Source organism: Schistocerca gregaria, chromosome 1 (genome assembly GCF_023897955.1).
Source record: "Schistocerca gregaria isolate iqSchGreg1 chromosome 1, iqSchGreg1.2, whole genome shotgun sequence".
Classification (NCBI taxonomy): domain Eukaryota; kingdom Metazoa; phylum Arthropoda; class Insecta; order Orthoptera; family Acrididae; genus Schistocerca; species Schistocerca gregaria.
This window is the reverse complement of record NC_064920.1, coordinates 259,730,710-259,757,671: the sequence shown is the minus strand read 5'-3', so window position 1 is coordinate 259,757,671 and position 26,962 is coordinate 259,730,710. Positions and strand designations below refer to the sequence as shown.

General features: G+C 44.2%; 1 protein-coding gene and 1 non-coding gene across 2 annotated transcripts in view; both read right to left on the bottom strand.

Moving 5' to 3' along the window:
* The window catches only part of LOC126339564 (TNF receptor-associated factor 4), a 117,110-nt gene that overhangs the window by 34,453 nt on the left and 55,695 nt on the right, over window positions 1-26,962 (bottom strand). The window lies entirely within an intron of this gene.
* Trnas-cga (transfer RNA serine (anticodon CGA)) lies at window positions 11,628-11,702 on the bottom strand. The gene has a single exon. It is a non-coding gene; the product is annotated as a tRNA-Ser (tRNA).

Below are 26,962 nucleotides of genomic sequence, written 5' to 3'. Positions count from 1 at the left end.
CCTGACAAAAAAGTGAAGCACCCAAAAGACATGGTCGGATGTCAATAAAAATTCGTATATGGACACACCAGCGACGAGCAAGTCACTGATTAGATTTACAATTCTCTGTGACAAGTAGAACGGAGACTAGAGTACGATAGTGTTCTTTGTGTTTAGTGTTGTTAGCAAGAATGGTACAAGTGGCGTGAAGAGAATTACGTTGGATGGTCACTATGAAGGGCACGGAGATGCCATGCACCAACGTGACAGCGTTATCAGCGACTGACAGAGGTTGAAGGGGAGCGACGCGCGATCGTCGGGGACTGGTTGGCATCGTGTCATCGGCACAGGGTGGTTGGATTCAAATGGCTCTGAGCACTATGGGACTCAACTGCTGTGGTCATCAGTCCCCTAGAACTTAGAACTACTTAAACCTAACTAACCTAAGGACATCACACACATCCACGCCCGAGGCAGGATTCGAACCTGCGACCGTAGCAGTCTCACAGTTCCGGACTGCGCGCCTAGAACCGCGAGACCACCGCGGCCGGCCGGTGGTTGGAATTAAAGAGTCAAGCTACTCACGAAAGTTCAGTGTGGGGTGTAATTATCGTGTGGCAGCGGAACCTGGTAAATATGCTAGTGCGCTGATGCAGAACTGATTTACACTGGAAAAAAGTTAGTTCCAATTTAGGGCATCAGGTGCAAATCTGGCGCTGTGCAGCATGTCATCGACGGCTCAGCTGCGCATATTGAACAAACTGTGTAAACAGCCGCTTACAATAAAACCAACAGCATGCCTTTATCACTGATTTGACATTTCCTGCCCACGTCTTGTTCTTAATTCATAACGTATGGACACATTTCTGCAAATTGCCCGCATCTCGTGGTCGTGCGGTAGCGTTCTCGCTTCCCGCGCCCGGGTTCCCGGGTTCGATTCCCGTCGGGGTCAAGGATTTTCCCTGCCTCGTGATGGCTGGGTGTTGTGTGTTGTCCTTAGGTTAGTTAGGTTTAAGTAGTTCTAAGTTCTAGGGGACTGATGACCATAGATGTTAAGTCCCATAGTGCTCAGAGCCATTTGAAACATTGTGCAGTTTTTCTTGCAACAACAGCGCCAAAATTGCAACTAATTTTTGGTTTTGCATTAAGGCATCAGAGTATCTAGCAAATGCCGCTGCCATACGATAATTACAGCCCACACTGGAACTCTGTGATTAGGTGCATTTTAATTATGAGCACGGTACTTCGCTTTCCCTGCGCGTTGAGTATTTTTTCGACATTATGCGTTACGCTCGCCCCGCACCATACATAAACCCGCTAAGGTCGCTGATGTTCCACTTGTCGCAGCCATCGTGGATTTTCCGTTGTCCAATAGTGCATATTATACCGGTTTACGTTATCGCTGTTGGTGAATGACGCTTCGTCGCTAAATAGAACGCGTGCAAAAAAATCTGTCATCGTCCCGTAATTTGTGGCAGAACTGTACACGACGTTCAAAGTCGTCGCCATGCAGTCCCCGGCGCATAGAAATATGATACGGGTGCAATCGATGTTGATGTAGCATTCTCAACACCGACGCTTTTGATATTCCCGATTCTCGCGCAATTTTTCTGCTACTGATGTGCGGATTAGTCGCGACAGCAGCTAAAACACCTACTTGGGCACCATCATTTGTTGCAGGTCGTGGTTGACCTTTCACATGTGGCTGAACACTTCCTGTTTCCTTAAATAACGTTAACTATCCGGCGAACGGTCTGGACACTTGGTTGATGTCGTCCAGGATACCGAGCAGCATACGTAGCATACGCCCGTTGGGCATTTTGACCTCAATAGCCATACATCAACACGATATCGACCTTTTCCGCAATTGGTAAACGGTCCATTTTAACACGGGTAATGTATCACGAAGCAATCCGCACTGGCGGAATGTTACGCGATACCACGTACTTAGATGTTTGTGGATATTACAACGCCATCTATGACAAAGCGAAAAAGTGGCAAAACTAAAACATTCATCCGCACCAGGTAGGATTGATAGAAGAGATAGAGAAGATCCAACGGAGAGCAGCGCGCTTCGTTACAGGATCATTTAGTAATTGCGAAAGCGTTACGGAGATGATAGATAAACTCCAGTGGAAGACTCTGCAGGAGAGACGCTCAGTAGCTCGGTACTGGCTTTTGTTAAAGTTTCGAGAACATACCTTCACCGAAGAGTCAAGCAGTATATTGCTCCCTCCTACGTATATCTTGCGAAGAGACCATGAGGATAAAATCAGAGAGATTAGAGCCCACACAGAAGCATACCAACAATCCTTCTTTCCACGTACAATACGAGACTGGAATAGAAGGGAGAACCGATAGAGGTACTCAGGGTACCCTCCGCCACACACCGTCAGGTGGCTTGCGGAGTATGGATGTAGATGTAGATGTAGATATTTCTTTACGTACTAAGCGAATATGTAATAAAAAATGGGGGTTCCTGTTTAAAAAACGCATTTGATATCCGTTTGACCTACGGCAGCGTCATCTGGCGGGACAACCATCTCGCCATCTGGTTTCCCCCTTCAAGCTGGACGAGTTTCGTTCTTTGTAGTTTTTTCGTTTGATGTTTATTTCGTGAGATATGTCGCCCGGTCACTATCAATGGACCAGCCTGTATAGTTTTGATATGTCCCCTCAATCCTCATGTTTATTGCTCGTGCTTACGTCAACAGGTTGGAACGGGTCCTTGGTCTTTGTTATGCGTCCTTTACTTCATCGCTAAAAAGCTGGACAGGCCGGACTCGTATATATCTGGCCGAACATAACCATTAAAAGCCGGGCACGCTCGGCTAAAGCCGGACACGTGGCAATCGTAACCAGGACGTACTACGACTGCTTAACTGCTTGACTAGCGATAGATGACGAATCCTCCCAATGGGATCCTAACGTTTTACCACGCCAGTTCAGCTGGATCGAAGCTTTCTGGCTGGCCTCTGCCACGCGTGGGACACGCACCTGCCGACCTCCGATTCCCACCGGTGCGCCGGCGTGGGTGAGTCAGCCCGAGCGAGACGCACGCCGCCAGGAATGCTGGGAGCGGCTGGCTCCTGGGAAAGTGCGCCCCGCCGCCGCCGCCGCCAGGAAAATCCGGCCTCGGCCAGCCCTCGCTAAAGCCGTCGGCACACGGACCGTGAATCCGAACGTTGAGCGTCGACCGTGCCGAGTTTGTGACGTCATACCGTGGAATAGCACGTTCGGGAGTCTTTCCGAACGTGCAGAGCAGTATCTGGCATGTGAGATATTCTGAGCGTGCGTCTGAGCGTTGACCAGTGAGATGGCACAACTCCACCTACGTCACACGCCCTTCAGTACAGAATAGTGAGGCGCCACATTGGCATTCATTTCAAACCTATATGTATATTTGCCGTTTCTGAGCACGGGGAAATTGAGAATCACTGGAAAACCTCTTGTTAACTGTGTGATTCGTTGCAATACAATAATGAGAAACACCATATTCGTGGCAAAAGAATTATCGTAACTTGCTTATTATGGGAGTAGGTAGGCTAACTGAAGGCAGCGACACGCTGGAGATCCACCCAAAACGCACTGTTCTTGGTACAGTTTGTTATAATTATATTGCAATTCCCCCCCCCCCCCCCCTCATGAACCATGGACCTTGCCGCTGGCGGGGAGGCTTGCGTGTCTTAGCGATACAGATAGCAGTGCCGTAGGTGCAACCACAACGGAGGGGTATCTGTTGAGAGGCCAGACATACGTGTGGTTCCTGAAGAGGGGCAGCAGCCTTTTCAGTAGTTGCAGGGGCAACAGTCTGGATCATTGGCTGATCTGGCCTTGTAACAATAACCAAAACGGCCTTGCTGTGCTGGTACTGCGAACGGCTGAAAGCAAGGGGAAACTACAGCCGTAATTTTTCCCGAGGGCATGCAGCTTTACTGTATGATTAAATGATGATGGTGTCCTCTTGGGTAAAATATTCCGGAGGTAAAATAGTCCCCCATTCGGATCTCCGGGCGGGGGCAACTCAAGAGGATGTCGTAATCAGGAGAAAGAAAACTGGCGTTCTACGGATCGGAGCGTGGAATGTCAGATCCCTTAATCGGGCAGGTAGGTTAGGAAATTTAAAAAGGGAAATGGATAGGTTAAAGTTAGATATAGTGGGAATTAGTGAAGTTCGGTGGCAGGAGGAACAAGACTTCTGGTCAGGTGACTACAGGGTTATAAACACAAAATCAAATAGGGGTAATGCAGGAGTAGGTTTAATAATGAATAGGAAAATAGGAATGCGGGTAAGCCACTACAAACAACATAGTGAACGCATTATTGTGGCCAAGATAGATACGAAGCCCACACCTACTACAGTAGTACAAGTTTCTATGCCAAGTAGCTCTGCAGATGACGAAGAAATTGAAGAAATGTATGACCAAATAAAAGAAATTATTCAGATAGTGAAGGGTGACGAAAATTTAATAGTTATGGGTGACTGGAATTCGGTAATAGGCAAAGGGAGAGAAGGAAACGTTGTGGGTGAATATGGACTGGAGCAAAGAAATGAAAGAGGAAGCCGCCTGGAAGAATTTTGCACAGAGCACAACTTAATCATAGCTAACACTTGGTTCAAGAATCATAACAGAAGGCTGTACACATGGAAGAATCCTGGAGAAACGGACAGGTTTCAGATAGATTATTTAATGGTACGACAAAGATTTAGGAACCAGGTTTTAAATTGTAAGACATTTCCAGGGGCAGATGTGGACTCTGACCACAATCTATTGCTTATGACCTGTAGATTAAAACTGAAGACACTGCAAAAAGGTGAGAATTTAAGGAAATGGGACCTGGATAAACTAAAAGAACCAGAGGTTGTACATTGTTTCAAGGAGAGCATAAGGGAGCAATTGACAAGAATGGGGGAAAGAAATACAATAGAAGAAGAATGGGTAGCTTTGAGGGATGAAGTAGTGAAGGCAGCAGAGGATCAAGTAGGTAAAAAGACGAGGGCTAGTAGAAATCCTTGGGTAACAGAAGAAATATTGAATTTAATTGATGAAAGAAGAAAATATAAAAATGCAGTAAATGAAGCGCGCAAAAAGGAATACAAACGTCTCAAAAACGAGAACGACAGGAAGTGCAAAATGGCTAAGCAGGGATGGCTAGAGGACAAATGTAAGAATGTAGAGGCTTATCTCACTAGGGGTAATATAGATACTGCCTACAGGAAAATTAAAGAGACCTTTGGAGAAAAGAGGACCACTTGTATGAATATTAAGAGCTCAGATAGAAACCCAGTTCTAAGCAAAGAAGAGAAAGCAGAAAGGTGGAATGAGTATATAGAGGGTCTATACAAGGGCGATGTACTTGAGGACAATATTATGGAAATGGAAGAGGATGTAGATGAAGATGAAATGGGAGATACGATACTGCGTGAAGAGTTTGACAGAGCACTGAAAGACCTGAGTCGAAACAAGGCCCTGGGAGTAGACAACATTCCATTGGAACTACTGACGGCCTTGGGAGAGCCAGTCCTGACAAAACTCTACCATCTGGTGAGCAAGATGTATGAGACAGACGAAATACCCTCAGACTTCAAGAAGAATATAATAATTACAATCCCAAAGAAAGCAGGTGTTAACACATGTGAAAATTACCGAACTATCAGTTTAATAAGTCACAGCTGCAAAATACTAACGCGAATTCTTTACAGACTAATGGAAAAACTAGTAGAAGCCGACCTCGGGGAAAATCAGTTTGGATTCCGTAGAAATGTTGGAACACGTGAGGAAATACTGACCCTACGACTTGTCTTAGAACCTGGATTAAGGAAGGGAAAACCTACGTTTCTAGCATTTGTAGACTTAGAGCAAGCTTTTGACAATGTTGACTGGAATACTCTCTTTCAAATTCTGAAGGTGGCAGGGGTAAAATACAGGGAGCGAAAGGCTATTTACAATTTGTACAGAAACCTGATGGCAGTTATAAGAGTCGAGGGACATGAAAGGGAAGCAGCGGTTGGAAAGGGAGTGAGACAGGGCTGTAGTTTCTCCCCGATGTTATTCAATGTATATATTGAGCAAGCAGTGAAGGAAACAAAAGAAAAATTCGGAGTAGGTATTAAAGTCCACGGAGAAGAAATAAAAACTTTGAGGTTCGCCGATGACATTGTAATTCTGTCAGAGACAGCAAAGGACTTGGAAGAGCAGTTGAACGGAATGGATAGTGTCTTGAAAGGAGGATATAAGATGATCATCAACTGAAGCAAAACGAGGATAATGGAATGTAGTCGAATTAAGTCGGCTGATGCTGAAGGAATTAGATTAGGAAGTGAGACACTTAAAGTAGTTAAGGATTTTTGCTATTTGGGGAGCAAAATAACTGATGATGGTCGAAGTAGAGAGGATATGAAATGCAGACTTATAATGGCAAGGAAAGCGTTTCTGAAGAAGAGGAATTTGTTAACATCGAGTATAGATTTAAGTATCAGGAAGTCATTTCTGAAAGTATTTGTATGTAGTGTAGCCATGTATGGAAGTGAATCATGGACGGTAAATAGTTTGGACAAGAAGAGAAGAGAAGCTTTTGAAATTTTGTGCTACAGAAGAATGCTGAAGATTAGGTGGGTAGATCACATAACTAATGAGGAAGTATTGAATCGGATTGGGGAGAAGAGAAGTTTGTGGCACAACTTGACCAGAAGAAAGGATCGGTTGGTAGGACATGTTCTGAGGCATCAAGGGATCACCAATTTCGTGTTGGGGGCAGCGTGGAGGGTAAAAATCGTAGAGGGGGACCAAGAGATGACTACACTAAGCAGATTCAGAAGGATGTAGGTTGCAGTAGGTACTGGGAGATGAAGAAGCTTGCACAGGATAGAGTAGCATGTAGAGAGTAGCATGGAGAGCTGCTTCAAACCAGTCTCAGGACTGAAGACCACAACAACAACAACAACATATTGCAATTAGTAACTTAGCTAAGATTAAGGTTTTCAGTAAGGGCTAGGACACTATTATTACTGTGTCGTTGGTTCAGTGTAACGCGTAGCGTCAATGACCTGTATTGAGTTGTTAGTTCGCGTCTTCACACTTCCAATGTTTTTTTCCCCTAACATTAGCGTTTTTATTAGGTTCTGATACTTTATTATTAGTTTAATATACGTATACACTGTAATATTTGATGTTATGTAAATATGTGGTTCAAATTGCTCTGAGCACTATGAGACATTACATCTGAGGTCATCAGTCCCCTAGAACTTAGAACTACTTAAACCTAACTAACCTAAGGACATCACACACAGCCATGCCCGAGGCAGGATTCGAACCTGTGACCGTAGCGGTCGCGCGGTTCCAGACTGTAGCGCCTAGAACCGCTCGGCCACTTCGGCCGGCATGTAAATATAAGTTCACCTTTTTCTTTTATTTTTTATTTTTTTAAGGGGAGCCTTTCTTCGATTGACTTAATCTACTGGACAGCTTGCGCTACTTGTATAAAGATGTTTTCCTAACTTTTCTTTTACGCTTCATAATTCACATATTGCAAAGTTTCTGCTGCTTGGCAAGAACAGTGATCAATTAAGACTGACCTTGAGGTTTTACTAAAATGTAGGAATGACGAAATAGTGTTTATCTTATGCGGAGAAGTATTCCAAATTTGTACCGCACTGTTTCTAATGACACTTTTATAAGCTTGCGTCCTTATTGATTGGACGTGGTATTTTCCTTTTCGTGGACGATGAAGGAAATGTGCGTTTTAATGGAGCACGGACCGTGCTGTCGAACGTTAACGTTGTGCGTGCCAGTTTCAACGTGCTGCTGAACGCTCAGGAATGATGCGACTTGTGCATACGGTACGTGGGGCCCAACGTGGTATACGCGATGGCAACGCACTCCAGCGGCAGTTGCGGGATGTTTCTAGTTCGTAAATCACACTGTTTACTAAATGGGCGATCGTAAAATTCCCACGTTAGCTCTATTAAAACGCACATTTCTTCCATCGTCCACGAAAAGAAAAGTACCATGTCCAACAATAACGACAAAGGCTTATAAAAACCCCATTACAAACAGTGCGGTACAAATTCCGAATACTTCTCCACATAAGATAAACATTATTTCATCATTCCCACATTTTAGTAGAACCCTTACTTGATCACTGTTCCTACCCAGCAGCAGAATCTTTCAAATGTGAATTACGAAGCGTAAAAGAAAAAGGAGCAAAATATCTTTATACAAGTAGCGCAAGCTCTCCTGTAGATTAAGCCAATCGAACAAAGTCACCCTTCAAAAAAAGTTGAACTTATATTTACTTAACATCAAATATTATAGTATATACTTATATTAAACTAATAATAAAGTATCAGAACCTAATAAAAACGCGAATGTTAGGAAAAAATTTAGAAGGGTCAAAACACGAACCACCGCCCCAACAAACAACTCAATACAAAACAACGAAGCAACTCATGACGCTAAACCAACAACACTGTCTGTGTACCTAATGATATTGTCTTACCCTTCATAAAAACCTTAATCGTACATACAGGGTGTTTCAAAAATGACCGGTATATTTGAAACGGCAATAAAAACTAAACGAGCAGCGATAGAAATACACCGTTTGTTGCAATATGCTTGGGACAACAGTACATTTTCAGGCGGACAAACTTTTGAAATTACAGTAGTTACAATTTTCAACAACAGATGGCGCTGCAAGTGATGTGAAAGATATAGAAGACAACGCAGTCTGTGGGTGCGCCATTCTGTACGTCGTCTTTCTGCTGTAAGCGTGGGCAGTTCACAACGTGCAAGTGTGCTGTGGACAACATGGTTTATTCCTTAGAACAGAGGATTTTTCTGGTGTTGGAATTCCACCGCCTAGAACACAGTGTTGATGCAACAAGACAATGTTTTCAACGGAGGTTTAATGTAACCAAAGGACCGAAAAGTGATACAATAAAGGATCTGTTTGAAAAATTTCAACGGACTGGGAACGTGACGGATGAACGTGCTGAAAAGGTAGGACGACCGCGTACGGCAACCACAGAGGGCAACGCGCAGCTAGTGTAGCAGGTGATCCAACAGCGGCCTCGGGTTTCCGTTCGCCATGTTGCAGCTGCGGTCCAAATGACGCCAACGTATACGTATCGTCTCATGCGCCAGAGTTTACAACTCTATCCATACAAAATTCAAACGCGGCAACCCCTCAGCGCCGCTACCATAGCTGCACGAGAGACATTCGCTAACGATATAGTGCACAGGATAGATGACGGCGATATGCATGTGGGCAGCATTTGGTTTACTGACGAAGCTTATTTTTACCTGGATGACTTCGTCAATAAACAGAACTGGCGCATATGGGGAACCGAAAAGCCCCATGTTGCTGTCCCATCGTCTCTGCATCCTCAAAAAGTACTGGTCTGGGCCGACATTTCCTCCAAAGGAATCATTGGCCCATTTTCCAGATCCGAAACGATTACTGCATCACGCTATCTGGACATTGTTCGTGAATTTGTGGCGGTACAAACTGCCTTAGTCGACACTGCGAACACCTCGTGGTTTATGCAAGATGGTGCCAGGCCACATCGCACGGCCGACGTCTTTAATTTCCTGAATGAATATTTCGATGATCGTGTGATTGCTTTGGGCTATCCGAAACATACAGGAGGCGGCGTGAATTGGCCTCCCTATTCGCCAGACATGAACCCCTGTGACTTCTTTCTGTGGGGACACTTGAAAGACCAGGTGTACCGCCAGAATCCAGAAACAATTGAACAGCTGAAGCAGTACATCTCATCTGCATGTGAAGCCATTCCGCCAGACACGTTGTCAAAGGTTTCGGGTAATTTCATTCAGAGACTACGCCATATTATTGCTACGCATGGTGGATATGTGTAAAATATCGTACTATAGAGTTTCCCAGACCGCAGCGCCATCTGTTGTTGACAATTGTAACTACTGTAATTTCGAAAGTTTGTCTGCCTGAAAATGTACTGTTGTCCCAAGCATATTGCAACAAACGGTGTATTTCTATCGCTGCTCGTTTAGTTTGTATTGCCGTTTCAAATATACCGGTCATTTTTGAAACACCCTGTATGTTACTACTTGAAATTTAATTATAGCAAACTGTACCAAGAACAATGCGTTTTGGGTGGAACTTCAGGGTGTCGCTGCCTTTAAATAGCCTACTCTCATAATACGCAAGTTACAGTAATTCTTTTTCCACGAATATGATGTTTCTCATAATTTTATTGGAACGAATCACCCAGTTAACAACGTGTTTTCGAGTGATTCCCAATTTGCTGGTGCTCAGAAACGGCATATATACAGGGTGTTACAAAAAGTTACGGCCAAACTTTCAGGAAACATTCCTCACACACAAAGAAAGAAAATATGTTATGTGGACATGTGTCCCGAAACACTTACTTTCCATGTTAAAGCTCATTTTATTACTTCTCTTCAAATCACATTAATCATGGAATGGAAACACACAGCAACAGAATGTACTAGCGTAACTTCAAACACTTTGTTGCAGGAAATGTTCAAAATGTCATCCGTTAGCGAGGATACATGCATCCACCCTCCGTCGCATGGAATCCCTGGTGCGCTGATGCAGCCCTGGAGAATGGTCTATTGTATCACAGCCGTCCACCATAAGAACACGAAGAGGTTCTACGCTTGGTACCGGGGTTGCGTAGACAAAAGCTTTCAAATGCCCCCTTAAATGTAAGTCAAGAGGGTTGAGGTCAGGAGAGCGTGGAGGCCATCAAATTGTTCCGCCTCTACCAATCCATCGGTCACCGAATCTATTGTTGGGAAGCGTACGAACACTTCGGCTGAAATGTGCAGGCACATGTTCTAGCAGCACAGGTAGAGTATCCCGTATGAAATCATGATAACGTACTCCACTGAGCGGATGTGGAAGAACATGGAGCCCAATCAAGACATCACCAACAATGCCTGCCCAAAGGTTCACAGAAAATCTGTGTTGATGACGTGATTGCACAATTGCGTGCGGATTCTCGTCAGCCCACACATGTTGATTGTGAAAAATTACAATTTGTCCACGTTGGAGTACATACTGACGAAACTAAAATAAGTTCTAACGTGTAAATTAAGCGTTTCCGGACACATGTCCACGTAACATCTTTTCTTTATTTGTGTGTGAGAAATGTTTCCTGAAAGTTTGGCCGTACCTTTTTGTAACACCCTGTACATATAGGCTTGAAATGAATGCCAATATGGCGCCTCACAACTCTCTACTGAAGGGAGACGGCGTGCGTGTGACGTAGGTTACGTTTTGCCATCTCAATGGTCACGCTCAAACGCACGCTCAAAATATCTGACATCCCAGATATTACTCTGCACGTTCGGAAAGATTCCCGAACGTGCTATTCCACGCTATGACGTCAGAAACTCGGCACGCTCGCCTCTCAGCGTCCGTATGCACGGCCCGTGTGCCTACGGCTTAAGACCGCGCGCGTTCGCCAACACGGGCGTCACAGCTGCCTAAGGGGCCATCCGTTAATTACGTGACCTTAAAAACTCAGAGGGGCGGAGGAGGCGGAGACAGGATACGGTACGCCAAGTTACACGTCTTTTAGCAGCAGAGGGCTACAAATATGTAACGAATAATAAAGATGAAACTTCGTGGCAGACTAAAACTGTGTGCCGGACCGAGAATCGAACTCGGGACCTTTGCCTTTCGCGGGCAAGTGCTCTACCAACTGAGCTACCCAAGCACGACTCACGACCCATCCTCACAGCTTCACTTCTGCCAGTACCTCGGAGGCATTACTTCTCAGCACTCCCTCGCCACTTGGGCGACTTGCGCGTCGATGAATATGAAATAATGATGACGAAGACGACACAAACACCCAGTCCTTGAATGAAAAAAATCTCCAACCCAACCGGGAATCGAACCCACCCCTCGCGTGACAAGATAGCGCGCTATCTACTCAGCTACGGTGACGGACAGCTCTTCACTGATTTCTGGTCACGAAGCTGCTCCGCGCCTGAACGATTTCCCTGCAATCTTAACCACTTACTGATCTACACTTCCCGTGAAGTTGAATTGAATATGTCTGGGTGTCGCAATACTCACGCTAGTCTAAAAGCAGTAGCAAGTGCCTTCGTTATTGGCTACAGGTCCACAGTTTCTTCGTTCTGTGGTTCCGAAACCACCGGAAGTATACGGTTGTCTCTCTAATGAACCACGCGACAAGAGCTTGCTCCAACAGATGTTGTGAGCGTCGTGCCTGAGCAAATGTTACCATTAGGAACACAAAACACGGTTTGTTTCGGAACGAGAGGAAGGGGAGCTGCATTTAGAAGTCGCGGTAGCTCAAACCGACTGTTTATAACACTCATTTAGGCGGATGGGAGAGTGTGTCTCAATTTCCGCTTCATGTACGCGTTACGTGAACAATTTAAAACTGAAACACACACAATATAGCTTACTATTTTCCAGAAGGAGTTGTATACACTTTTACTCCCTAAAAGGAGCGGAAAGTGTCAAATATTATTGAAACAAAAATCTGTGATCTTCTAATGTGTCTTTGTGTGTGTTTCAATAACGCATACTAAATCTGGAATAAAAAAGTCCATAACTATTGATGGCTCATTATAACAAAATGGTATAGTCAGATATGATAGTCACATTGGAAAAGTGATTCCTTCACATTAAAGAAAGACCAATTGCTGTTTCCTTCTCGTCGCCCACTAAATTCTCACTGTTTTGATTAGATTTCAAAGAGTATTCATTTGTGCTTCAGGCTGTCTTTTTGTTCGCGTTCGCTTAGTAGTATATAATGTGAAAATATGGTTTCATATTTTGGATATTAAAATAAGCATTTGTGTTTGGAAACAACATTTCCATATTTAATGGAGTAATTTCGAAAAATCCGTACCTGATGATGGTCGCAATCTCGAAATACAAAGAAGGGTAATTACGAATGTTAGTGGGGAGTATTTGAACTTCTTTCTTCGCATTAAAACCATGACAAAATTCCCTAATCTGCAACCAGTGGTCTTTCTCCGTTAATGGTACAATACGAAAAAATATACTCAAGTAAATATCAGAAAAAAAGTCCTTGTAATAGAGTCCAAGGCCGGCAGAGGTGACCGAGCGGATCTAGGCAATACAGTCTGGAGCCGCGCGACCGCTACGGTCGCAGGTTCGAATCCTGCCTCAGGCATGGGTGTGTGTGAAGTCCTTAGGTTAATTAGGTTTAAGTAGTTCTAAGTTCTAGGGGGTAGATGACCTTAGAAGTTGAGTCCCATAGTGCTCAGAGCCAATAGAGTCCAATGCTGAAACTGGAACAGGTAAAATTTAAGAAAACAACCAGAAATAAATTGGAAGTTGATAAATTCATTATGTAAATTCTTATCCTACTAAAATAATCATAGAAAGTATACATGTTGCTTGTAATAATATTATTTGACATATAATTGGTTAAAAATTTAAATTTGCACAATGATGTATTGCAGTTTTCTGCAGATAGAGCTGCTGTATTACTTAAAATGGCGGAACCAACGGCGTAATTGACGTACGCGGTGTGAAAATATGAAACCAACAGTCGTCATCCTTAAAGTTTTCCAGATACTCGCAGACCGATTAATATGATTTTGTTGTACACCATACAGAACCAGAGTTAAAATTGACATATATCACCTTTGTGCCCCGATCCTCGTATCTATCACTATCTGATCTGTTGAGTATCAATAGCAAAGCTACATGTTATGGCGTGGCATCCGTCGACTTCCTCCAACTAAGACCTATCGACAAAGAAATTAATCCTCGAGCGGGCGCGCCTGTGTATAAAGTGCACCAACCAAACGTAAAATGATATTCTGCGGATCCATTTTTGTTTAACAACTGCAAACTCATACCTATTCCTTTGGTATTGCTTCAGGTAACACAGCGATAAATTGTGTTGTCGTACGTCCAAATGAGCAGCAGTAATACAAAATACAAAGCGAGTTAGGCGAGAAAAAAATTACAATCAGTTAAAAAAAAATGACCCCAGTTACGAACCAGCAACATAACCGCACATTGAGGCAGTTGTCTCGCTTCTAGGCGCTTCAATCAAGAACCGCGAGACCGCTACGGTCGCAGGTTCTAATCCTGCCTCGGGCATGGGTGTGAGAGCTGTCCTTAGGTTAGTTAGGTTTAGGTCGTTACAAGTTCTAGGGGACTGATAACCACAGATGTTAAGTCTCACAGTGCTCGGAGCCACTTCAGGCAGTTGTCTACGAGATAGTTAGTAATCGAATAAACAGCTGACCAAGATCTGATGGAACTTCACTGCTTAATGCTTCGAATGCGTCATTACTGTCTCTTTAGCACCTGTCCTTGGCAACAAAGAGTTACAGTGAAAATTTATTTCATTATTATTTAATAAAACAGTAGTTTAGCTCATATTATGTCAGTTTATTTTCTCCTTGTTTAAATAAACTAAGATTAAACTGTGATTTTGATCATTTCTGACTTACCTTGCCCGCTCTAGGGTTAATTATAACACAGATGTGAATTATAGAAACACAGCGGTAGTAAAAAAAATATCGAACAAAAATACTGTCAGTGTTGTTTTCTATCGATGCCGTTTCGAACACTCGTTCGCAGCGAGACGGAATCGAATATTTTCCGGGAGAAAAGCAACAGCTGCCACTAGGTTACATACATTTGCGCTGTCTTCTACTGTCTCCACCAATACTCAAGTTTTCGTCGTCGATCCTTAAGTACGCTTCTTTCACTTATCCACTCACCTAGGGAGACCAGATGCAATTGTTTAAAAAGAAAAACAAACAGCTTCAAAAAGGAAGAAAAAAGAGGACACATCAAACGGGTCAACTGCAGACAAGGATACCACCCGTCAGCTTTGGACAAGTCACATGACTGCCGGAAATTACCAGTAAAACTAGTAGTTAATTGTTACTGATGGTCAGGTGGTGGTTAACTGAGCAATATAAAAAAATTAAAAACATTGATTGTAGCGTCAATTTTTTTGTTATGTCAACAACACGGAATAGTTTAAAAAGCGAAAAACGTAGGGCCATTCACCTCCCTTCATTCGACGCACTGCTACCAACATCTACAATGCAAGCAGCAGCTGACGACATGTAAACTGCACTTGAACCTTCCGAATACAAATAAACTGAATGACTATGAAACAATGAAAATAAACCATGACAGTTAATCTGTCGAGATATTTCTTACCTTACATTCCGCTTCAAATTAATTTTTTTAATTTCTTGTAAGCTGGATATTTGCACGAAAGGACATCAGAAAATGTACGCTTTCGTTTAGGCATAGCCAAATATTTTACGTTACTCACAAATCACACGTACACTACAGGAAGCCAAGTCAATACAAAGCGAAGATGCGAAACGATTTTTTTTTAAATAATCGATATTTGCATTCGCTTATAGGTCGATCAACGATAACATCGACGATCCTGGTGCCACCTACTAACACCGCCTTCGTGCATGTTTACCACGAAGGCTGTGCCAATATTTAAAGTATTTAAGAAAAGAGGAATAGAACGGGACGAATTGTAAATTTAACTGTATTACGCTCAACTTTGCGATAAAGCCGGACACTGTAGAAATCCGCCCGGACCCTGCTAAAAAGGAAGACATGTCCGGATTAATCCGGACGTCTGGTCACTCTACACTCACCAATCAAATCATCTAAGAAGGTGTTTCGACACGAAACTTTTCGTTAATCAAATCTGTGTGGGTCCTCGAAGGAATCAAGCATCTTGCTCACTGCAGAAACTTTCTGCACTCTCCTAACGAGATCCAGAAACAAAGGGCAAAGCTGCCTTCTAGGACGCCTGGGGTACGTCACTCAGCGGTGGTGACACGCGGATCTCCCGCGCCACATGCCCCTAGACGGTAGCGGCGCAAACCGCTGGCTCACATCTAGCGCTGAACGGCACGTGGAGCGGCTGGAATCTGTCGACCGCGAGCCTTCTGCGCAAGCGTGAGTTTCTGTCCCAGGGGGTGGCTATTACGGCCCGTGGGCGGCACGGTTTTGAAACAGAGCTGCAACAACGCGTAAAGCGCTGCCCGATGAATAATGAATGAGCGGGCCGCTCATTTACCAGGCAGGACTGCATCGGCCGCGAGGAATGCGTTTCCGCACTTGTAGAGTAATGAACCGGCAATGAAGCGAGTGGGAAGGGAACATGCGTACAGCTAGCGGTCCAGTGCCGCGCTCTGTGTATTAATGCTCGCCTCCGTTGACATACAACCAGTTCCCGTTCTCCGTGTTCATCCAGCGCCACAGCAGGACAGAGCGCACCAATAAAAGCAACAAACAAGCCGAAAAACTTCTTGACAGCCATCGTAAACATAAAGCTGTCCTCAGCTCGTAGGTTGGTTGTAAGAGGTAACGCCCTGTCAGTTACACGGGGGTTCTACAGTTTGAAGTGGATTCCAAACCTTAGTACAACTTGGCATTTTTCAAACAAATTAATATCAGAAGTGGAAGATGCGATCAGTGAGAGGAAAAAAAAATCAGACCGACCAAATAGTGGACCCCGAATAGACTGCTTACAGAGTATTTTACAACTAAATTTAATCAATAAATAACGAACGCCAGTAACACGCTATATCACAGTAACAGAAATGAACTCATTTAAAAATAAAAATGTACACTGCAGTACATTTACACTTCATTCTCCAGCACGTTTTGTACGACTTCAGCCTATTCTGGGGTGCAACGCAGTAGATTGAAAACAGAAATTTCATCGTCCAAACAGTTCAACAGGAAGGTACAAAGCCGTTGTAGAGCAGGAGATAAATCTTTCTTAAGTTGCTGGTCTGTTGCAACGCACTGAACTATTAATTTTTACCTCCTGCACAAAGTTTCTTCGAATCCTGTGCTTCGATTTGGCTTTCATGCTTTCTCTAACATTGACATCAATATAATGAAATAATGATAATGAGCGTATGGCATTGGTAGCCGGGAGACCCCTCGCGAGGCGGTTCGGCCGCCGCTCCACACGTTCTTTAACGCCACTAAGGCGACTTGCGAGTGAATGAGGATGAAATGATGATGAAAGACACACAACACCCAATCCCGCCGGGAATCGAACCCGGGACCCTGTGCGCGGGAAGCGAGAACGCTACCGCAAGACCACGGCCGCGAACATGTAATGAAATAATAAGCAATCAGTTGCATAAAACAAATTTAATTTCTTTACCGGTTTCGGTCACTTAGTGCTCTTCTTCAGAAGGTTATGCATATCGCATTATTTGCGAATGCAGACACTGTGAAATACATGTAGAGCTCTCATTGTGTTAATGGATTCAGTACTGTATAACTTTTTGTTCCTGCATAAACTTTTTTTAGGACCATGGTATTTTCCTCTATGCACTTTGTTACTGACACTCGCAAATAATGCGACAGGCATAACCTTCAGAAGAAGAGCACTAAATGCCCGAAACCGGTAAAGAAATTAAATTTCCTTTGTGCAACTGGTTGCTTATTTATTCTTTACATACGACGACAGTTGCTGAAGGTGGATAACATAATGCAACAACAATACCTGTAAAAAAACATTACTTACAAAATTTGAATCGAAATGGCAGATAAGTCCGACTAAAGATGGGATGTGAGGTGGTTTTACAGATGATATCCTTTATATACCTTCGAGAGGCCATTCTGGCATCAGGGTTGAAAGGAATAGCGCCACCAGATATTCGTCGTGAAACAGCTACGGTCCTCAAGACCAATTCAGGATTGCAATTGCTGCTACAGAAAGAACTGTGGATTTTTCGACTTGATAAACTGTCTCGCATCTCCCTTCAGAAACCTTCCCATCTGGGCATGAATAGAATCAGATCGTGTAGAGGTCACAGAACTGTCTTCATCCTGGACTTGGAACATCCACGAGTAACCTCCAGAAATGGCACTCTCCCGTGAATACAGCGAACTGTAACTGCGGACAACCATCGACCATTGACCTACTATCGACTGCGCACTGCATCTCGCACAGAAGATCATCTGCTTGTAACTTTGTCAGAGAGGTTCAAATGGCTCTGAGCACTATGGGACTTAACATCTGTGATCATCAGTCCCCTACAACTTAGAACTACTTAAACCTAACTAACCTAAGGACATCACACACATCCATGCCCGAGGCAGGATTCGAACCTGCGACCGTAGCGGTCGCGCGGTTCCAGACTGTAGCGCATAGAACAGTTCGGCCACCCCGGCCGCCTGTCATAGAGGGTTAAGGACTATAAGGACCCGTTGAATGAGATGTATAGTGTGTCAAAAGTAGAACAAGAGTACTGAAATGTCGTCATATATAATCAAGAGTGCTGAAGGTATTACATTGAGCAGTCAGACACTAAAACTAGTAGATGTGTTTTGCTATTTGGGCAGCAAAATAACCGATGTTGCGAAAGTAGAGATGATATAAACAACAGACCAGCTATAGCAAGAAAATCATTTATGAAAAAGTTTCGTTAACATTTCATATAAGTTTAAGTTCTACAGAATTGATGTTCTGAGGTATTTTGAGTCTCATCTTTATCTACGATTATGATGTAGGCTGAAGCAACCAAATAAATCATTGCTTCGATCTACATCATTAGCGTAGATAAAGATGACTGTCTCAGAAACATCAACGTATATTGCTAATAAATCACCTATGTGTGAGGTACAGGCAGAATTAACCTCACTTCCACCTTGACTAAGGTACCGGGTGATCAAAAAGTCAGTATAAATTTGAAAACTTAATAAACCACGGAATAATGTAGATAGAGGGGTAAAATTTGACACACATGCTTGGAACGACATGGGTTTTTATTACAGCCAAAAACAAAAACAAAAAAGCTCACAAAATGTCCGACAGATGAGCGTCGTTTGGTGATGATCGTGTGCTCAGCCGCCACTTTCGTCATGCTTGGCCTCCAATGTCCCCAGACCTCACTCCGTGCGATTATTGGCTTTGGGGTTACCTGAAGTCGCAAGTGTATCGTGATAGACCGACATCTCTAGGGATGCTGAAAGACAACATCCGACGCCAATGCCTCCGGACATGCTTTACAGTACAGTTTACAACATTATTCAACGACTACAGCTATTGTTGAGGAATATGGTGGACATATGAGCATTCTCTGTAAAGAACATCTTTGATTTGTCTTACTTTGTTATGCTAATTATTGCTATTCTGATCAGATGAAGCGCCATCAGTCGGACATTTTGTGAACTTTTGTATTTTTTTGGTTCTAATAAAACCCCATGTCATTCCAAGCACGTGTGTCAATTTGTACCTCTCTATCTACGTTATTCCGTGATTTATTCAGTTTTCAAATTTATACTGACTTTTTGATCACCCGGTACTATTCCAGTATCGGAGAGCCTAGGCAATACTGATGCGAGTTTATATGTGTAATAGCTATGAGGCGTGAGTTTGAATTTGTATCGGCGATGGAGATGTACCAGTGTAGTCCGTGCAATGGTGGTAGCCGCAATGCAAGTGTGGCATACCGGCTAGCGCACCTGGCGAGTAAACAAGAAACCTGAGTTCGAATCTTGGCGTTAGTACAAATTTTAATTCATTGCTTACCTCGTTACCGTGGATAAATAAGGGCTACAAAGTCTTTTCGGAAGGTATTTCACTGGAGTGTGACCTCGTACGGAAGTAAACCATGGAGAACGAAGAGTTCACACAAGAATAGAAGCTTTTGAAATGTGAGGCTACAGAAGAATGCCGAATATTAGATGCGTAGATCGAACAACAAATGAGCAGGTACTGAATCAAATAGAGGCAACAAGAAATTTATGGGAAACTTTGCTAAAGTAGGGATCGGTTGATAGGAGACATGCTAAAACATCAAGAAATAGTGAGGTTGGTAATGGAGACAAGTGTGTGTGTGTGTGGGGGGGGGGGGGGGGGGGCAACTGTGGAGAGACGCCAAGGGCTGAACGTGATAAGCAGGTTCAAATGGATGCAGCTTGCAGCAGTTAGAAAGAGTCGAAAGGCTTGCACAGAGGATTCACCGGCGTGGAGTCATGCATCAAACCAGTCTTCGGACTGAAGACCACAATAACAACAGTTCAACAGTACCCAACAACACTTTCCTTCATTTGTCTTCAATCAGTGTTGATGTTTAGTCTCTAAAGATACAGTATGACGTGAATGAGCGGCAGAGCTTCTGCTGAGGCTGCGAAAGAGGGCTAGCTGCGAGGAGTCCCCCGTCAAGGAGCCCCGTCATGCCCGTTTTGAGAGAGCGGCCGCGAGACCGGTGGCAGGCAAGGTCGTTGCACCTGCGGCTCGTGGTGCGCTACGGTGCGACACCGCAGGAACACGCGCCGGCAGCTGCAGGTGGCCACCTCGGCCCGGCTCCACGCGGCCCACGTCAGCGCCCAGTCCGGTCTCGACCCCCGGCCGGCGCCACCCACGCCGCTGCGTGGGCACAAAGCGGCAGGTGCCGGCCCGGGCTGAACTGGCTCTCCTATAACTGTGCCTCATTCCAGACGAGTCCACTGTACGAACCTCCGTCGTTATTTTATGAACGAAATATAGTATTACGCCACCAGCACCTTCAATGAACGCTACCACGCTCGTACACTACTTCCGTGCTTGTGCAATGTGATGATTGAAATTTCATCCTTACGCGAGATGATATCCAGTAGAGAAAAAAATTCCATTCCTATTAATGAACAGCAGACACTAATTCATGATCGGATCTGGGAGGGAGGGGCTCACACTTTCTTACCGTAGTTCCATCCCCCTTCCCCAAGTATAACCTGTCATTTTCGCTTTTGGTTCAAATGGCTCTGAGCACTATGGGACTTAACTTCTGAGGTCATCAGTCCCCTAGAACTTAGACTACTTAAACTTAACTAACCTAAGGACATCACACACATTCATGCCCGAGGCAGGATTCGAACCTGCGACCGTAGCGATCGCGCGGTTCCAGACTGAAGCGCCTAGAACCGCTTGGCCACTTTGGCCGGCTTTTCGCTTTTAACATGTCACCCAGAATTACGATTCCAATAACAATAATGAGAAAATACGTAAAAGGTAACGTCTCTGGCGCAAGCCTGAGACCGGGCTATTGGCCCGACTGTAGGTAGAGTGCAGCCTTTAGTTCGACGGGGCACAAAGGGGGGGGGGGGGAGACAGAAAGTCCCACGTCCCCGGCCGCCTTCTACCTACAGGAGAGGTCTCCTGTAACCATATTATAGCAGGCTGAGTGGCCCAGGGACCGTCCTGTCTGAGATTCAACCCCTGTCCTGCAGGACCTAAGTCTGTACCCCTATCCACTATGGATATAATGTTTTAATATAATAACAATAATAATAATAATACCACAGTGGTACGACCAGAACGTTTATATGGATCTGAATGCCTAACGATCAACTATAAGATGGGCAAACTAGAGGTACTGGAAAGAAGGATTATTAGAATAATAATGGGTGCAATCAAAACTGCAGATGGTTGGAAAACAAGAAGTAATGAGGAGATCTACAAAAATATAGAGAAAATATCTGAAGTAATGACCAAACGAAGATTAACCTTTTTTGGACATCTCTACCGAATGGATGGAAATAGACTAACAAAACAAATACTCCTGTATTTCTGTAAGAAGAAATCGACAATAGCATGGATTACAGAAGTAAGAAAAGGTCTTGAAAGAAACAACATCAAAGAATCAGAATCAGCAGAAAGAAACCGTTTTAAAAACAAAATACTAAATTTGGAGGCTTAATAAAAAATCGGGCGCAACATGGACAGAAGAAAGAAAGAGATTTCATGGAGAGAAAATGAGGGAATAGTGGAAAAATAGGAAACAACAACAAAGGAGGAAGAGAAACTGAAGTTTTTAACGTGATCCTAGTTGGTCAATACGATTGAAAAAAATGATAATAATATGATGTCCAAAACCATGAAACGTTCATATCCAAAATTCACAAACGCCGAATTGCCAAAGAGGAAAAACCAAAGAAGACTGGAACGACACGGTCTGAAGAGGGAAGGAACACTACAACAAGAGAGTGATACGTGTATGGAAACAATGGTAGGCAATGTTACTTTCAGTACTTTTCGTGGCTCTAATGGACTTATTCGCAAATAATATATAATAACAATTTGGTCCATTTCGTAAAATGACGAAACACTACATCAGTTGCTTAATCCGCAAACTTTTATTACGAACATGATGGGTTTCGGAACATCATCTGGTGTTAAAAATAGCCATCTGAGATCTTTCTCAGTCCAGTGTTGTCACGGAACCAAATACCCCAAGTTAAAGGTATAAAACGTGCATAAATTGCTTGAAAACCGTTCCCGCGTGCTGCGCGACCTGTTTGTGTTTCCGGTCACGCAGCATCGGAGTATGGGTTTATGGAATTTCTCTCCCTTTTACCCTTTTGAGACGGGATCTTTGATTCAATTGCAGTTGATGGTTAGAGTGCTGACACCTAAGTTTGCAGATAATCTGTGTAACCAGTTATGCTGGCCACTGATGCGATATACCGGGAGTTCAAAAAGTCAGTATAAATTTGAAAACTGAATAAATCACGGAATAATGTAGACAGAGAGGTATAGACTGACACTCATGCTTGGAATGACATGGGGGTTTTATTAGAACCACAAAAATACAAACGTTCAAAAAATGTTCGAATGATGGCGCTTCATCTGATCAGAATAGCAATAATTAACATAACAAAGTAAGACAAAGCAAAGACGATGTTCTCTACAGGAAATGCTCAATATGTCCACCATCATTCCTCAACAATAGTTACAGTCAAGGAATAATGTTGTGAACAGCACTGTAAAGCATGTCCGGAGTTATGGTTGTATGTTATCTTTCAGTATCCCTAGAGATGTCGGTCGATCACGATACACTTGCGACTTCAGGTAACCCCAAAGCCAATAATCGCAAGGACTGAGGTCTGGGGACCCGGGAGGCCAAGCATGACGAAAGTGGCGGCTGAGCACACGATCATCACCAAACGACGCGCGCAAGAGATCTTTCACGCGTCTAGCAATATTTTTTTTGTTCTAATAAAACCCCATGTCATTCCAAGCATGTGTGTTAATTTTTACCGCTCTATCTACATTATTCCGTTATTTATTGAGTTTTCAAATTTATACTGACTCTTTGATCATCCGGTATATGGGGATCGTGTCAACCCTTTCCGTGTCAACTACAACCTGGAGGCACTGGAGCGCCGAAACTGGTTGCAACGGCACAAATAAAGTCCTAGGGACGGCTGTAGGCGTTTTATTTTCATCTACCCACCAACGTGTTCTCAGATGATAGTAGTGGCAATCGCAGTATGGAACGGAAGTCAGTTGAAGGGAGCCCTAAGGGCCACGCTACAGTGCACTAGAATCTGAACGAATGTATCAGATTAGCATGCCATTGACAGCAATGTCATCAGAGACAGTATTTGTTCAGATTGCCAACTACGACATTAGGAAGGTGCCAGAGGTTACGGCGAAGTAATTGTAGGCAACTGCAAAAAAACCTAATCCTGGATGTGGCCAGACGTGAACTTGGGCACTGTTCCTTCTGTATACGAATAGAGAATCCTGCTCAGTGAGCAGCCCATGAAAAAAAAAAAAAAAAAAAAAAAAAAAAAAAAAAAAAAAAAAAAAAAAAACTGCAATCCGTCTACTGCGGCCTCGCTGTGGTGACGCGTCAAATTCCAAGACCGTGAACAGTAAGCGGAAACCGCGAATGCCAGAGCTCCGTCGCAGCTGAGTCTTTCCTTGAGACAGTAAGTGAACGGTGCAAAAGCGTTTCTTCCCAGGAGCTTACGAATAGCTCTGATGCATCGGAACGTGGAAAGGGTAACCTAGTTTGGGCCAAATCTGCAATGCGGATGCTTGCGTCAGGAGTTCTAACTACAGTCGCGAGCAGAGCGTGACTCAAAAGACATGCAGCAGAATACGGGAAGCGCGGCCTCGTGCCAATGCTGACCTGACGTCCGAGTTTGTCATCCGCGGCCCCGTTACGCGTGCGCGGGAAAGGTTATCCACTTGTCGGAGATTCAGAAGACGGCACGGGATACTTGTCGCGGGTCTGACGCTTCCTGCTGTGGCGAAATGTTGTATGATGATGAAATCAAACGGAAGATAGGGGTTTAAGATCCCACCGACAACGAGTAGTCCATAAACAATAAATAATTTTCATCTTCAGGGGAAGAGGGATTTCGTGTTACTTCTGCATGGGGCACGAGGTGGTGTGGAGCAGTCGCCGCAACAATGCACGAAACACACGCGTAATCTCACATTTCACGGAACTCGCCCAAACTCGCAAAGTATTCAACGAACAAAAATGGAAATGGCCTCAGTTTGTTCCGGAAGAGATGCACTAAGGCTACATTTATTCATCTACGACAAACTTAAAAATAACACAACGAGAGGAAACTTCCTGGAAGATTAAAACTGTGTGCCGGACCGAGACTCGAACTCGGGTCCTTTGCCTTTCGCGGACAAGTGCTCTGCCAGAACTAAGGCTGTGAGGACGGTGCGTGAGTCGCGCTTGGGTAGCTCAGAGGCGCCGGCGCGGTAATTCAGCGTGTTCGGTCAGCAGGTTAGCTGCCCTCTGTAATAAAAAACTGAGTTAATGGATCAACGACGAACTGAAATGGGTGTCTTGCGACGTCCGCCCCGAGCAGATACAACGAACGAAAACGAACAAAATGAGTTTAAAAAAAGAAAAGAGGGCTTGCCCGCGAAAGGCAAAGGCCTCGAGTTCGAGTCTCGGTTCGGCACACAGTTTTAATCTGCCAGGAAGTTTCACGTCAGCGATAAAACTCATTCTGGGAACGCACGGAGAGTTTAGCGACAAGTGTTTCCTGATGGGATCACCAAATTTTCGACAAGGGAGAAACTTTTTTACTATCGAAGACAGGCAATCATTAAAAAATACAGAATACTCTATCATTCCTCTAACACGAGATAATTTGAGTTACCCGGTTACACACGCTGCTCCGCTCGCACATCAACAGTTAATCCATCACCCGTTTCGTTTCATTAATGAAAACATACCGCTACATTTATAATTAACGCATTATTACCACACAAAAATAAAATTACAACTCCTGCGACCGTAAGAAATCAAAATAAAATTACAGCGAACGATCTGACAGGACAGCAATGTGACGTAAAATGGAGCGTAAGAGCCAGTGTTTTAGTGGTGGATGTGAAGGTTTGGCTAAGACGAGTGGTTGCCGCGATTAACAAGTCTCGTGGGACCGGCCGAATGAGTAGAATGCCTCCCGCAAATACCCCCTACTACTTCCAATGTAACTGTCAACTGTAATATAGCTTTGAACGAAGCAAAGGAAGGTGTCGACAGTGTGATTTTGGTTGGTACGTTGGTTGATGATTAACTGATTTGGGGGAAGGGACCAAACAGCGAGATCATAGGTCCTATCGGATTAGGGAAGGAAGTAGGCCGTGGCCTTTCAAAAGAACCATCCCAGCATTTGCCTGCAGCGATTTAGAGAAATCAGGGAAAACCTACATCTGGATGGGCGGAGGCGTGTTTGAACCGCCGTCTTACCGAATTCGAGTCCAGTGTGCTACCAACATCACCACCTCGCTCGGTGTGATATTGTTAAGTGGGGATATCAGCAGAAAACATGCTTGTATGTTTGAATGACATTGCATTAGACTATGCAGAAAGTGGAGAATACAGACGTTGCCAACCTGCATTCTTTCAATTCGTTGGGACTGGAACAGCGAGTAAGCTAGAAAGCACCCACCAGCGGCAGACTGGCACTATGCGGCCACTTAACAGCCGTCTGCATGAGTGGTACCCAGTTCTCGAGTTTGAAACTTTTTCGAAATCTAAACTCATGCCGGTTTCAAGAAAAAAACAATGAACTGCAGCCATAATTACAATAGGAACAGATTTTCAACACGCTTTGCACCAATGACCAGACCTATAGGCCAATCGCAAGTAAATTTCAGAATTTTTGCGTTATTTCTGAAGTAGACAGAGTCGTAAACGTTATAGTCGATGCATGTTAAATGTTAACAAAATTGGAAATAATGCAATCTGCCGAAGCTTATAGATAGCAAATGCTATGGACACGAAGCTTTGGATATAAGGGGAAGTTTCCGTTCGAAGGTCGTACAGTCCATCAGAATAGGTACACCAATCTGGCAAAAGCGCCCTCAGCATTAAGCATCATCCTACTGACGCACCAAGCTGAAGATACCCGTCTGATAAAACACTGTGTCCTCCTGCGTGAAAATTCCGTAATTGGCTACCGTGTCTGTGGCATATCCTCTCCCGACAAGACTCGTCGACCCGTCAAGTACTTTCTTAAGGGACCACAGGCATGATTATCGCATGGGGAGAGACCAGAACCACAGGGGGGGAGGGGGGGGGGGGGGAGGTGCTCGAGTGCTTCCCACTTTAGTTAGTGTAACTTCTGAGTTCGACATCCAGCACCCCCTTGTCGGGCCCAATTCCACAGCGGTGGCTTTCGACTGACATGCTACCTCAGGCACATAATTCATTCTCCGATGGATGTCTACCGGTGTTTATCCTTCGGCAGCTATGGAAAGAACAATAGCACGTTGGTCCTGTTTGGGCGCACTTAGTAAAATTGGAAATTTGTTGTAAGGACTGTGGGACCAAACTGCTGACGTCATCGGTCCCCAGGATTACGCACTACTTAATCTAACTTACACTAGGGACAACACACACACACCCAAGCCCGAGCGAGGACTCGAAACTCCGACGGGAGGGGACAGCCGCGCGAACCGTGACAAGACACCTAAGACCGCACGGCTATCACGCGCAGCTAAGCACTTAGTATTAACGTTACGAATGGAAAAACTCGTAGAAGTTGACCTCGGGGAAGATTGGATTCCGTAGAAATGTTGGAACATTTAAGGCAATACTAACCCGACGCCGTATCTTAGAAAAGAGATTAAGGAAAGCCAAACCTACTTTTCTAGCATTTGTAGACTTAGAGAAAGCATTTGACAATGTTGGCTGAAATACTC